The sequence below is a fragment of the Peromyscus maniculatus genome, chromosome 4 (genome assembly GCF_049852395.1).
Source record: "Peromyscus maniculatus bairdii isolate BWxNUB_F1_BW_parent chromosome 4, HU_Pman_BW_mat_3.1, whole genome shotgun sequence".
Taxonomy (NCBI): Eukaryota; Metazoa; Chordata; class Mammalia; order Rodentia; family Cricetidae; genus Peromyscus; species Peromyscus maniculatus.
Genome location: NC_134855.1, coordinates 79,724,392 through 79,737,423, shown reverse-complemented (window position 1 = coordinate 79,737,423; position 13,032 = coordinate 79,724,392). Strand labels below are relative to the sequence as shown.

Below are 13,032 nucleotides of genomic sequence, written 5' to 3'. Positions count from 1 at the left end.
ATGTGAAATATGCCCCATGTGCTCAGCTTTCGGTTGGACTTTGGTTTTAAAAATAAAGTTTCATGAAAAACAGATTTATGTCACAACTCTCTTCCAGCAGTTGGCTGCAGTTCCAGACAAACAAAGTATTTCTTTTATAGGGTCAGCCATCATTATTCCTGCGTGTGTCAGCAGATACAAGCACCCTAAATGTGAAACTGGGTTTGTGGGGGAGGAAACAGGAGGAGACCGGAGTGTCATCCAAGAGTGAAGGTTTGAGAGGGTGACGAGCAGACTTTGAGACCTTGCTCTCTAATCAACGTTGAACCCAGACACACACACACACACACAGAGAGAGAGAGAGAGAGAGAGAGAGAGAGAGAGAGAGAGATTTTTATTTTTGGTGCTGGGTGTTGAACCTGGAACTTCATAAAAATGAATCATGAGTTCTACCACAGAGCTACATCCCAGCCTGCAATTAGTTTAAAATGGATATCGTGGAGGCGGGAATCGGATGGTTCCCTCCAGGCAAGTAAGTTACCCTTGGGGACAGTGGATTGACTAACTCTTGTAGCTGTCAAACTGCACACTGGAGGAAGATGAGAGCACAAGGTGCATGGAGCAGGGATCATGACGGCTCTATTGGACCTCAGGTGCCCATTGGTGTGGATACCCAGTAGAAGTTTGTGGAATGTAGAACAATGACTCCCATTCAGAGCTATCTCTACCTAGAAATCTTAAGCTGGGAATCTAAAAGTTAACAACCACTACACACTTGGGGAAAGCAGGAAGGGAGGAAAACTGCAATGACGGCCTCAATCGATGGTTGGTCGGCATGGCGTGAAGACTCCGACACTCCAGCTTCCCATCTATATATAGGTTAGATCACTTTGGAATATGCCAAAGTGGACCCTCTGCAAGTTCCATAAACTAAACAGAGGCTTTTCCTAAATGGAACACGTTTATTGTGTCATTGACTTTTCTAGGGATCCTGACTCCCTCATTCCTCTTATTCTTGATATCTCCCACCATTACCATCACAATGTGCCAGGGACAGTTTTTTGTAGGTCCAGATACAAGATCAACCCCTCACCCCAATAAAGGCAAAGAAAGTTTGTGTAGTAGATACAAACTGCTCTCAGGTTGGCAAAATTCACCCCAAGAGATCCAGTTTAACTGGATGTTCTGGAACAAAGCTGCTCAATGGGCTGGGCCTGTCCCAAGAAGGGTGGGGAGAGTTACCAAAGCTGTTCCTGCCCTCCATCCAAGCCAGACAGTAAGCAGGAGTGGAAGTGTTTTTGAACTAAACTTGGTTCTTAAAATATGTGAAATCCTTTCAGTATTTAATAAGATTGTTTTGTCTACCATTGCTTTCCTTGTATTGAGCGCCAAACATTTACACCCAGTGTCCTTCAGGTTGGCCATGTACTCCTTACATTCCTAGCTAATGAAAAGTTGGAAATCACTGTAGTAATTACTTTTGGAAGCCTTAAAATGCCTCATCAAGACCACATCCCATCTTTGGACAATGTTTGGCAATGTAGAGGTTGGGAGATCCAATAGGCATGTTAACGCCTCAACAGCATGAGTCATAGTTAATGACATTGCATTTTTCTTCTTTAATTTTTCTAATGCCCACCTTTAGAAGTTAACATTCAGGCGGATCATTTTGACACACCATGAACTAACTTCCATAGTGACTCAAAGGCAGCTATCATTTCTCTTACAGATTAAAAAAGACTTAGTATGAGCAATATTTCTCAGTTGTTCCTTGCTTCTGTTCAGACCTTTCACTTATTAACATGGAAACCATTTTTTAAGCCAAATAACTCCCACAAGATTGCATTACTAGGAGGCAGCAGAGTTAGTTAAAATCCAAGAATCATAACGTCTAAGCCAGTGCCCATTAGTCTATTACAGGAATTTGATCTTCAAGGTATGATTTGGAAAATACTGTTGGTTCCTGAGGCTCTTTTAAAGGCTCAACAAGGTCAAGACTGTCACTAGCAAGCTGTCATCGGCCTTCTTATTTTCACCCTTTCACCCATGTGTGGAGCTTTCCAAAGTTACATGACATGATATTGCAGGAGATGGAATGGAAAGGTTGATATGAAACTCGAATTGCCTTCTGTTCTATCAGATAATGAAGGCCCTTTCAAAAATGTAAAGCAAGGACCTTATTGTCTGTAACAATAAAAAGGAAAGGTTATTTCATAACAATGTGTTATTTATATTAACAATGAGCTTGTTGACTTACTATGAAACAAATAATACATACTTAAAATTTCTCAGTTGTCATTTTTAATTATATGCATATATACATATTAAATGGATGGATGGATAGAGAAGATATTCAATATCAAACATTAATCCAAGAAAGCCCTTTGTGACTTCCATAATTAAAAAAAAATAACAAAACTCTAAGTTCTAAGGTCTAAAGTTTGGGAATCGCTACCCTAGTCATAGAATTGTGCAAAACAGGGCTGTATCCCATCAAAACGCACCTCATTATTTTGCTTTATACAATTTGTATCAATCAGGATCCTAACGGAAAACAGCATTAAAGAGACCATTGAGAGAATTATCATGAAGGAGCAGTGTAGCATGTGTGAGCAGAGGTAAGGGACTGTGGGGGTTTGGATGAGATTGTCCCCCACAGGCTTACATATTTGAACAGTTGGTCCCCAGCTGTTGTGCTGTCTAGGGAGGTTTAGGGGGTGTGGCCTGTGAGGGCACAGGTCTTCTGCTCACAGATATGCACTAGGAAAACTAGGAATGTTAAACATGCACAGATGTCCCCTCAATGGAGCAGATGTGTATCTGCTTTCCACCTAGAAGGCTGAGAATGAATGCAGTTAATAACCTGCTGAGACACACTATCTGTAGGGCCAGGCCATATCTGAATCCACCTCCCACCAACACACACACTCCCCCCCCAACACCCCCCCTTCCCCCCGGACTGTGCTTATCCTGGACTCTTCCTCCCTAGACCTTTGTCTTAAGCTCTGTTTCTCAGTCAGGAAAACCCATCCTTAGGGGAGATGCCATATGTACTTTAGAGCTTGGTGACCTCTATGCTATCTGTATGACTGAGACCATACCAGAGCCTCCCCTTGTAGCTAGAGTTTTCCTGCCTCGCCCACAGTCAGGACCAATCTCTGTCACCAGCCAGTCCCATAGCTGCTCAGACCCAACCAAGTAAACACAGAGACTTACAAACTGCTTACAAACTGTATGGCCGTGGCAGGCTTCTTGCTAACTGTTCTTATAGCTTAAATTAACCCATTTCTATAAATCTATACCTTGCCACGTGGCTCGTGGCTTACCGGCATCTTCACATGCTGCTTGTCATGGCGGCGGCTGGCAGTGACTCCTTCCGCCTTCCTGTTCTCTCAATTCTCCTCTCTGTTAGTCCCGCCTATACTTCCTGCCTGGCCACTGGCCAATCAGAGTTTTATTTATTGACCAATGAGAGCAATTTGACATACAGACCATCCCACATCCCCTAGGCCCTTAAGCTACAGAACCCTTTTTGTTTGTTTTGTTTTGTTTTTCGAGACAGGGTTTCTCTGTTTAGTTCTGGCTGTTCTGGAACTCATTCTGTAGTCTAGGCTGGACTTGAACTCACAGAGATCTGCCTGCATCTTCCTACCTGAGTTCTGGGATTAAAAGCATGTGCCACCACACTTCAAGCTTTATTGTGAACATGGGATTTCCCAGAAACCTGGGAAAAACAGCTGAGATACCTTTTAAGTTATCAAAGCAGACCCTGGCCAGCTCAGTGCCTGTGGTTCCCCCCAACACTTCTCACGCTGCCTCCTACCCTAAATCTCTCACTCTTAGGGGCTGGGCTTTTCCCAGCCTGATCCCTAAATAGCTCAGCCATGTTAGCTACACATTTTGGCTTCTTGACCTCAGGCTGCCTTGGTGGCAGCTCCTCTTGTGCCCTCCTCCCTCATGGTCTGGTTTAGTCTGCCGGCCATGCTCAGCCGGACTCCTCCCTCTGCCTGCGTTCTCCCTTACAGCTACAGTAAAGATCTTCTTCACACTTTAGGAGCAGTTGTGTCCTCCTTTTCTTTCTTTCTTTCTTTCTTTCTTTCTTTCTTTCTTTCTTTCTTTCTTTCTTTCTTTCTTTCTTTCTTTCTTTCTTTCTTCCTTTCTTTTTTTTTCATTCAGGATTGATATAATTTTTACCAGGAAACTTTTTTCCAAATTTGTGCTGTACTTAAATATTCCTAAATAAACTGCCTCGGTGTCAGACTCTAGAAGTTTGAACCAACACCAGCGACTGAGTCGTGTTGATTTCCTTCTTGCCTCACACAGATCCTTACTTTGCCAGTCCTGGTGTTTCCAGAAACCCCCACATGGCCTTGCTGGAAGAAGTGTGCCACTGGAGGTGGGCTCTGAGATGAAAAGCCTTCTTGCCATTTTCTGGTTCAGTTAAGGATGCGCGTTCTCAGCATCCTGCCCCAGCAGCGAGAAAAGCAACTAAAACGTGTGCTAGTTTGATTGAGCCATTTGATAGGTTAAGTTTCAGAACATTCTGAATGTATACTTTTTAAAAAGACTCCCAGAACCTATTTTAGCATGGGGAAAGGGAGAGATTGGATTGGCTCAGGAAGATGAAGCAGAAAACGTCCAGCTGATCTGTGCAACGTAAGCTGAGCTCTGACGTGGGGCTGGGCTGCAGTGTGTCCTATCCAGACACAGGCCACACACTGACAAAGGCAACTGAAGGGAGAAAGCGTTGGTTTGTTCACAGTTCCAGGTGATAACCCATCCTTTCTGGGAAGATGAGGTGTTTGGGACTTGAAACAGCTGGTCACACCCACAGTCAAGAGCGGAGAGAAAATGAATGCACTCATCTTTGCTCTCTCCACTCTTACACAATCCAGGATCCCTTGCCTAGGAAATGGTGCCACTCAAAGTGGGTGGACACCCCCCCCCAACCAATTAATGTAATCAAGATAATCTCCCACAGACAGGCCCACAGGCCAGGCTGATCTAGACAGTTCCTCACTGAGGCTCCCTTACCAGGTGAATCTAGATTGTGCCAAGCTGACAATTAAAATGAACCATTGCATTTAGAAGACAAGCTTCAGGCTGAGGACAAACACCAGCTCCTGCCATGGTCCAGCCTTCCCCGGGTTCAGGTGCTGAGACTGGAAAGGGGCATGGGTGCAAGGAAAAATTCTGACCACTGGGTGGATTGTACTCAAGTAGCCCTGAATAGCTCGAGCTGTCTTTATTTGTTATTTATACTTTAACAGAGTTGTTTTTTTTTTTTAACCAGGGTTACATGAACAGCTTTATCATTGACTCCTATTTTTGACTTTGAAAGAAATACATACTTTAAGAAATACATCGTAATCATTATGAAAGCCTCCATTGTTCCCCTTTATGCTTCCCCAAATACACCTTCCCACCCCCGCATCACCTTATTCTAACTTAGAGTTCAGCATTTTTGCCACCTTAACTAAATATGGAACCAGACACATCCTACTCTCGCAGCACTTAGGTCAGCTGGCAGCTACTGTGGTTACAAAGTTACAAACTGATAGACATGGGTACAAAGCTTTAAGGACAGCAATATTCAAACCCAAACAATTCTTTCGTGTCTGCAGGATATGCTTGTGTACAGTTCTCTTTTCTACAAGAGGGTCCTGTTATGATTTATTACGTGGGGGGGCCTCCGTGGGTATCCCACATGTCCAGGGAACCAAGCTGGCATGCTGGGCAGATGCAGTGGCGGGCATGGCGGTGGGCATGGCGGCGGGTGGACATTCACAACCCAGAGGCGGCATCTGAGTGGAAATGGTTTATTATAATGAAGGATAAAGAGAATGATAGAAAGAGACAGAAAGGAGAGGGAGAGAGAGGAAGAGAGAAAAGGGGGATTCGAAGGTGCGCACCTCATGGGAGGAAGGAAGAGGAGAGAGAGAGAGAGAGAGAGAGAGAGAGAGAGAGAGAGAGAGAGAGAGAGAGAGAGAGAGAAATGGGCTGAGTTTTTCCTTAAAAAGGGACTTTTACGTCAGGACACCGGGTGGTGCCAAGGGGTGGGATCAGAATATTAACAAGCCTCTCTCTGTAAAAGGCAGGCTTTCATAAGGCCCTCTCTTCCCATCCCACTATGCCATACTTCTTCTACCAATATAAGCTCCTGTGTATGGTAAAGATGGATCTATCCACCCATATTTTACATTGCATTCTTTCCCCCATTGGGTCTATCATTGATTCTATATGCTTGGTGTCCAGGAAACTAACTCTCAACAGTTGGCACTATGTGTATTCCTGAGGTTTTCCCCTGTTCTGTGTATGCATGCCTTACTCCCCTCTCCAGAACTGTGAGACATGGTTAATGTTCCAAGTGTTGTTTTCTCATATGTACCTAACTGTCCCTATTGAGTCAGAAAAGTTCCCAGGCTTAGGTGTTCTAGTTAGCAATTCCAGATAAGAGATTTGAGAGGCATTACCCCCCTGATGAATCTTAGGGGAAAATATTTGAGAAAGAACTGAATATCCTGGAAAAATTACAGCTGTTCCATGTGTGACAGACCAAGTAAAACTAAAAACTGCCTAAACAATCAACAATATAATAGAGAAAAGAGCCTGCAAACTGCAAGAATTTTGCAAATTCCTGTGCTGTTCCATGGTCTACTGGTCCTTGCCAAGTGAGATTCCATTTCTACTGGTGCCTTGCCCTGAGGAAATCCAGAGGACAGGTAGTCATATGCTGATTTGAGACTAGGCTGCATGGCTCTCAACAAGGTCCATCTTGCCCACGACCCTGAGAGTTTATACAGAATCTTTGGGAAGCATGTTGTCTCAGTCTCAGGCAGGTAGGTGATGGGGTAGTTCATTGGTTTTAAAGAATGGCCGGTCCTGGAGTATGATTTTGTTAGTGTCCTATCTCAGTCTCAAGGTTGGTGAGTCAGCTTGTATTCAAGAGTCTAAGGAAACGCTAATGATCAGTCCTTTGAAAGCTGTTGCTTCTGCTTCCTGTCATGGGCAGTCTCTGCTCTTCAGTCTGGTTTGCTTGTTTTTGTTAGAAACAAGGGCTGTATATAGCCCAGGCTGGCCTCAAACTCACTGCCCTCCTGCATCAGTCTGTAGGTGTATTCCACATTACTATGTCTCACCACGCCCAGCTGCAATACACATTTTACAGCTGCATTTTAAATGTGACCTTCCCCAATAGCAGAGAATAGGGAGTTTGAGGATAACTTAGTGTTTCCTCCCTAACTCTGCAGTTAGCCATTAAGATGTGAAGCAAGGAGCATTTGAGAAAGGGAAAGCTTGTAACTCAGGTTCAGAGTCACCATGACTTGGCAGAAATACCTGGAAGCTCTACCAGCTTCTTTCTCTTCTATTTGACCTTGGAGCACTTCTTATCCTGCCAGCTCAGAAATGATGGAGACACTTTGACATCTGGTTATGTGACTGTTTTGATCAAATGTTGAAAAGTATTGAAGAAACCATAGAGAGATGAGAATTAAGAAAAAGACACAAAGGAAGGCAGAGGAAGGCGAAGAGAGCAGGAGGTGGCAATCAGGAGCAGTCATGGAAGGAGTTATGGAGAGTCACATGCTTTCATAAATGGACCACATTTAGATGGTGGGAAAGCAATGACCCACCATCAGCCAGCTTGGCATCATGAAGAGCCATTTTATAATAGAAATTGTCCCTTCGTGATTGAATTTTACTCCTGTGAGTTATCTACAGTAGCTTTTACTCAAATGGCAGAGCAAAACTTGATGCTTTCAATTCCTCCATCTGGTTCTTCACCTGTCTTTTCTGTAATCCTTTTTTACCAGTCAGCATTAGAAAGGTTTCCCTGAGTTATGTGAGCAAATAAGACCTGAAGAGTCAGACCTGAGGAGATAGCATCAACTTATATCCTGGTCAGAAGCACAGGTTAAAGCAACCTGTGACTCAGAGTTGGTATATGGAGAGAGGATGTTGAAGGATGGAGCACCTCTCTCATGGTGCCTGACTGTGTCTGCAGGTACATGGTGCCAGAAGTGATTTAGATTGTAAGACATCTAAGCTAATGTCTGCTGAAGAACTTCTGGATTTGTGGGGAAAACTTCTCACACAACTGCTGTCAGAAGTGTGTGAGTGAGAGAAATACCTTGAGGTATTTCATATCTTGAGTATAATATGTCTCTTGTAGACATATTATTTGCCCTGAATCTTGAATGTGAATACTGTATGCCTAAAATTTTCTTGCTATCAGAAGATGCTAATATCTTTTCTAAACTGACAAAAGATGAAGCAAAACCCAGATTAAGATCTGGGATGAAGTCATATGAAGAGGAAGGATCCTCATGAGACTGTTTGTATTGGAGAAAAGACTGGCAAAAATCTGGTAGTACATTCAAGCTCAACCTGAACAGACTCAAGGATGTTCTCCATGAAGACCAAAGGTCTTATCAGCCAATTGAGGAAATTCACTGTGACCATCACTTGCTTGTTTGACTCATCAGGCACATTATACATCTGTGGGAAGGTGGAGGTGGATTTGACCATCACTAGTCATTCTGGAAAAGAAAGCTGGGTATGGACTATGGGAAAAAGATTTCCTCCCCTTTGGGAGAACTGAGATGTGAAGGGGAAGAGAGAAATTACTCTGGTGTAGGTTGAGCAAGCATAAAGTATCATAGCCACATGCATGGCATTCATAAAAAAGGATGGGGCCTACTTACTGGTCTATCTTAGATCTCTGGTCACAACTCTAGCATGATTTGATTCTTGTAGCTGGTGTATCAGAAGCAACTTCATTTTTATCTCTCATTAAATTTTCTCAGTGGAGATGGCCCCTTCCCTACTTTTAGATAAGAACTTAGGAAGCCAATCATGACAGATAATAAAATAAGCAACAGTCACATGAAATTCTAAGTTCAGTCTCTGTGGTGTTTGTGTTTTCTCTCTCTTCCACATAGGGCCTTCTGTAGGCTAATGTGTGCTCCAAGGAGGGAATACATAATCAGCTACTTCTCTCTCTGCTGACATCCTCTTTTTGCCCAGTAGTTGCTCTTACTGAATGAACCCTTCTGCTTTGAAGCCAGAAGGGGAAGGAGAGGAAAAGGGGATAGAAAAGTTCTTATTTGACCAGCACTATAATAAGACTGTTTCAGATTCTCTGCCCAAGTCTTTTTCTCACTAGCCCTCTCATGGAGTCATTGAAGAATCCCTACTGGATTCCTGTGATCTTGCTCCCTTGGTATCACTTCCGTTTACTCTAGAGTTGCTAGGGCCAATGCTCTTTGGTTCTGTGGGAAGGTGAGTGTGTTGTGTCCCAGACACAGCCTCTACTATGTTGCCCTAAGCTGCATTAGTGTTCTCCGGAGAGTCAGACATCTATTGCTCTCTGTTTCTGGTTGTTAGGGGCACAGGTTAAACTGTGTGAGGAGTCCTGCTGAAGTCTTTCTCATAGGCCTAATGTGCTGTTTATTGCACTCCTCTTCATTGGGTCTTTGTCCCACCCCCTTCTTTTGCTAAAGCACATCCCCAAACTGTTGTCTCATTAAGCATCCAACAGGTTTTAAATGTCTTTATTATGGCAATGTTGTTTAGTTGGGTATAAAAATTCATATTGCTCTCTCCCTTTAGCCCTAGAAGACACTCGCCTACGGTCTTTGAGCATATACTGCTGAAGAGAGTCTGTCATCAGGATATTTTAAAATTGTGTCACTATTCTCTTTGAATTTTGTTAGCTTTTACATTTTTCTTTTTTAAACAATATATCCATTTGTTCTACAACTTTGCTATACTATGTCAAGGTTGATCATATTTTTATATATCCTTCTCTCTTCCTAATATATGCTTTATAGTATAGAAGCTCTTTCTATGATATTATACTCTTCTGGAGCCCTGAATATATTTATTATACCTCTCCAACTAATCTAATCTTCATTTCTCCTAGCTTCTCATTCATTTTATTTTTAAAAGATTTATTTTTAATTATGTTATGCCTGTGTATCTCTCTGTGTGTATGTGAACATGAGTGTGAGTATCCATGGAGGCCAGAAGAGAGCATTGGATCCCTTGGATCTGGTGTTGTAGGTGGTTACGAGCTTCCAGTGTAGGTGCTGAGAACTGAACTTGGGTCCTCTGGAAGAGCAGTATACTGCTTTAATTGCTGGGCCATCTCTTCAGTCCTCATCCATATTTTAATAACCTTATTACTCTGTGCTTTAATGTTAGAAAATGCTTGCACCAACTTACAAAATTTACTAACTCTGTCTTGTCTGGCATGTACAATGCCATGTTAAGTGAATTTGTACACATCAGAGTTGTGTTCATTTGTCCTAGGACCATACAGAGTCAGGACATGGTTCCACTATGCATAAGTTTCCACTGACAGTACCATGTGAAGAGGATGGCTTATAGATCCAGTTCATCAAACGTTCTTTTCACCTCCCATAGCTGTATTTTTCATTTATAGGCTCTAGTTGTTTATTTTTCTTAACCACTGAGTCTTAATTTAATCTGTCTTTTCTATCTTTCTAGTATTTTTTAAAAGTATGCTACTGCTCATTACTTTCTTGAGGTTCTTAAATGTTCTCATTTTACAATAATTTTCAAGAGCAGTCTCTGACTGTATTTTTTAAAGTATTTAATTAATTTTCTGTAGTTGAGTTTGTTACTTAGGCCTTGCTATTCTTCATGCTCTAATTTTTTTCTTTTATTAGATTGGCTCATTCTATATAGCCCAGGCTGGCTTTAGACTCACTCCTGAGTGCTGGGTTTTCATGTATGAGCCACCAAACCCATCCTTGTTCTGAAGTTTTCTTTGCATGTTCATCTGGAGAGGAAGTTTCTTCTCTCCTTTTCTCAATGCCGATTCTATCCTAGTGGCTTGGAGTTGCCTCCCCTACTGTCAGGCCTTGCAACCTACTCGAAGTGTGCAACTACAAGTTCAGGGGTCCTGTCCTGCAATGATACTAAAGACAACGGATCTAGTCATTCAGCCATCTGGAAGTCTGTCAGCTTTTGTCCACATGTCATTTTCTGCCTCCGCTAGCCCCCATATGTACATGGTTTACAATGCCACCTTTTCCTGTGAACTATCTCTGCCCTATAGCATCTCTTTCCCAGTGTGAGATTGGATATGATTCTTTGCTGTGCATGGGGTACTTTCACTTCTGTTATCCTAAGCATTATCAAGTTTCTCTAACTTTGACAAAGAATTCCTCTGTGGTGTTCAGTCCTCCCAGTAGAATCTGGCCATCACTCTATATTGGTAGATGAATGCTGCTAAACGATGGTGGTTGTTTATTTGTTTTCTGTTTCTGAGTCAGGGTCTGCCTATGTAGCCTGGGCTAGCCTGAAACTTACAGTGGCCCTCTTGTTTCCTTCTCTAGTACTGGGGTTATTGGTGCACTTCATCATACCTGCCTAAGCTAAAGGGTGTTTGATCACTCCATTACCCCACCACAGAGAGCAACAAATACAACAAAAACAATTTAAACTTATTTGACAAAGAGGAACATAAGAACCTGACCCAGTAACCACTATGACAGAGCTCATGTATCTTGAAGGACAGAGCTAAAAAGAGTTCTCTCTCTCTCTCTCTTTTTTCCCATCAGAAATGTGATCTCTTTGGTTGGTTACTCTAGTTACTTCTGGTGTATTTTCTGGAGGGTTCCCCTTAGCCATTAAAAAATATGACATATCTAAAAAGGGCTTTGGAGAGAAAAGTACTGTGAGAGCTTTATAAGTCCATTCTGTATTGCATGGTTTTAAGGATTTGGATATCCTTAGTGACCAAGTATAGATGCTTCTTAATTTTTGGTGGGATTTTAGTCTATTGAACCCACTGTAAACTGAAAACATCAAAGTCCAAAGTATATTTTACCCACATAGCCTACCAAACATTCTAGCTTAGCAACTCAGAACAGTGTCAAATATTGGTTGTTTATATTGTGGTCTTGTGATTCACAGGGAACTGCTACTAACTGTAGCTGCCTTACATTGTGATAGAATATCACAGCACATGACTAGCCTGGGGAAAGGTCAAAATTCAAAATACAGTACCAAGCAAATGCACACCTTGTGCATCGGCATAAAGTCAACGGTCATAAATTGAAATGTTATAATTTGGGGCTTTTACTATTTACCAAACATGAGTTTCTTTGGAAATAACTTTAAAAAATGTTTCAATCTATTTATCCTTAACTTCAAGGTCAAGTAACCTAATGTCTAGAAAGCTCTCAATTCTTTGATCTAGCCTGAGAATTTTTCTCTTTTAAAAATAGGATGGAGCTTCGCTTGTATCCAAGCTCTCAGTTGGCTGTATTATGTTCTGCTATGTGTCCAATGAGTTCAAGGACTTCCCAAGTCACAGCAACATCTTCTTCAGTCTCCTCATTCCCATGGGCCAATTTCTCCTTCCTAGTGAAATTATACAGAAGATTTGGAGATTCCAGTATCTTGCACAGTTCCTATCATGAGCACTCCTGTTGAGTTTCAGGTAAGTGTAATGTATTCTATCTTACTTTATATCAATTAATTCCACATTTTGGAATTCCATATTTGTTATGTAAAGAGCCCAGCTTTGGGGCATTTCTGTATTGGCTAAGATTTATGCAGTTCAAGTGATGAAAAAAATTTCACTCAAACTGATTTATGCAAAGAAAAGGTATTGGCTAATAAAAATGATATATGAAAGAGGGGACACCCAGGTAGACCAGATGGAACTAGGCATAGGAATGAACACAGATCATCAGCATGTCTTGAGTCCTTCTCATGGCTTGGTTTCATCTTGTATCCCTCCAAGTGTTAATTTTATTCCTAGGTGCCACGTGACATAAGATGTGTGGATTTGTTTCTTATGACTTTCATGTCTTTCTGTTCTATTATCTCTCACAACGTTTAAGTTCTGGAGAGCCCCTTTTCATATCTGCCTTCTTATTCTTCTCTTAAAGGAACCTTTCTCTTGTGACCTCCTGACTGCTGGTTTCTTTATTCAGCTCTTGTGGATTTGCTTTTCTCTGGTTGGACGGCACTGCCAATATTTGGCAGTTGGCTGACTTTCTCCCCATTGTTCTT

At 42.1% G+C, this 13,032-nt stretch overlaps 1 long non-coding RNA gene across 1 annotated transcript in view; it reads left to right on the top strand.

The window, feature by feature from the left end:
* The window catches only part of LOC121828752 (uncharacterized), a 55,477-nt gene extending 43,118 nt beyond the window's left edge, over nucleotides 1–12,359 (top strand). The window contains exon 3 of the long non-coding RNA XR_013050623.1: nucleotides 12,240–12,359. This is a non-coding gene — a long non-coding RNA (uncharacterized LOC121828752). The remainder of the gene's footprint in view (nucleotides 1–12,239) is intronic.
* The last annotated feature ends 673 nt before the right edge of the window (nucleotides 12,360–13,032 follow it).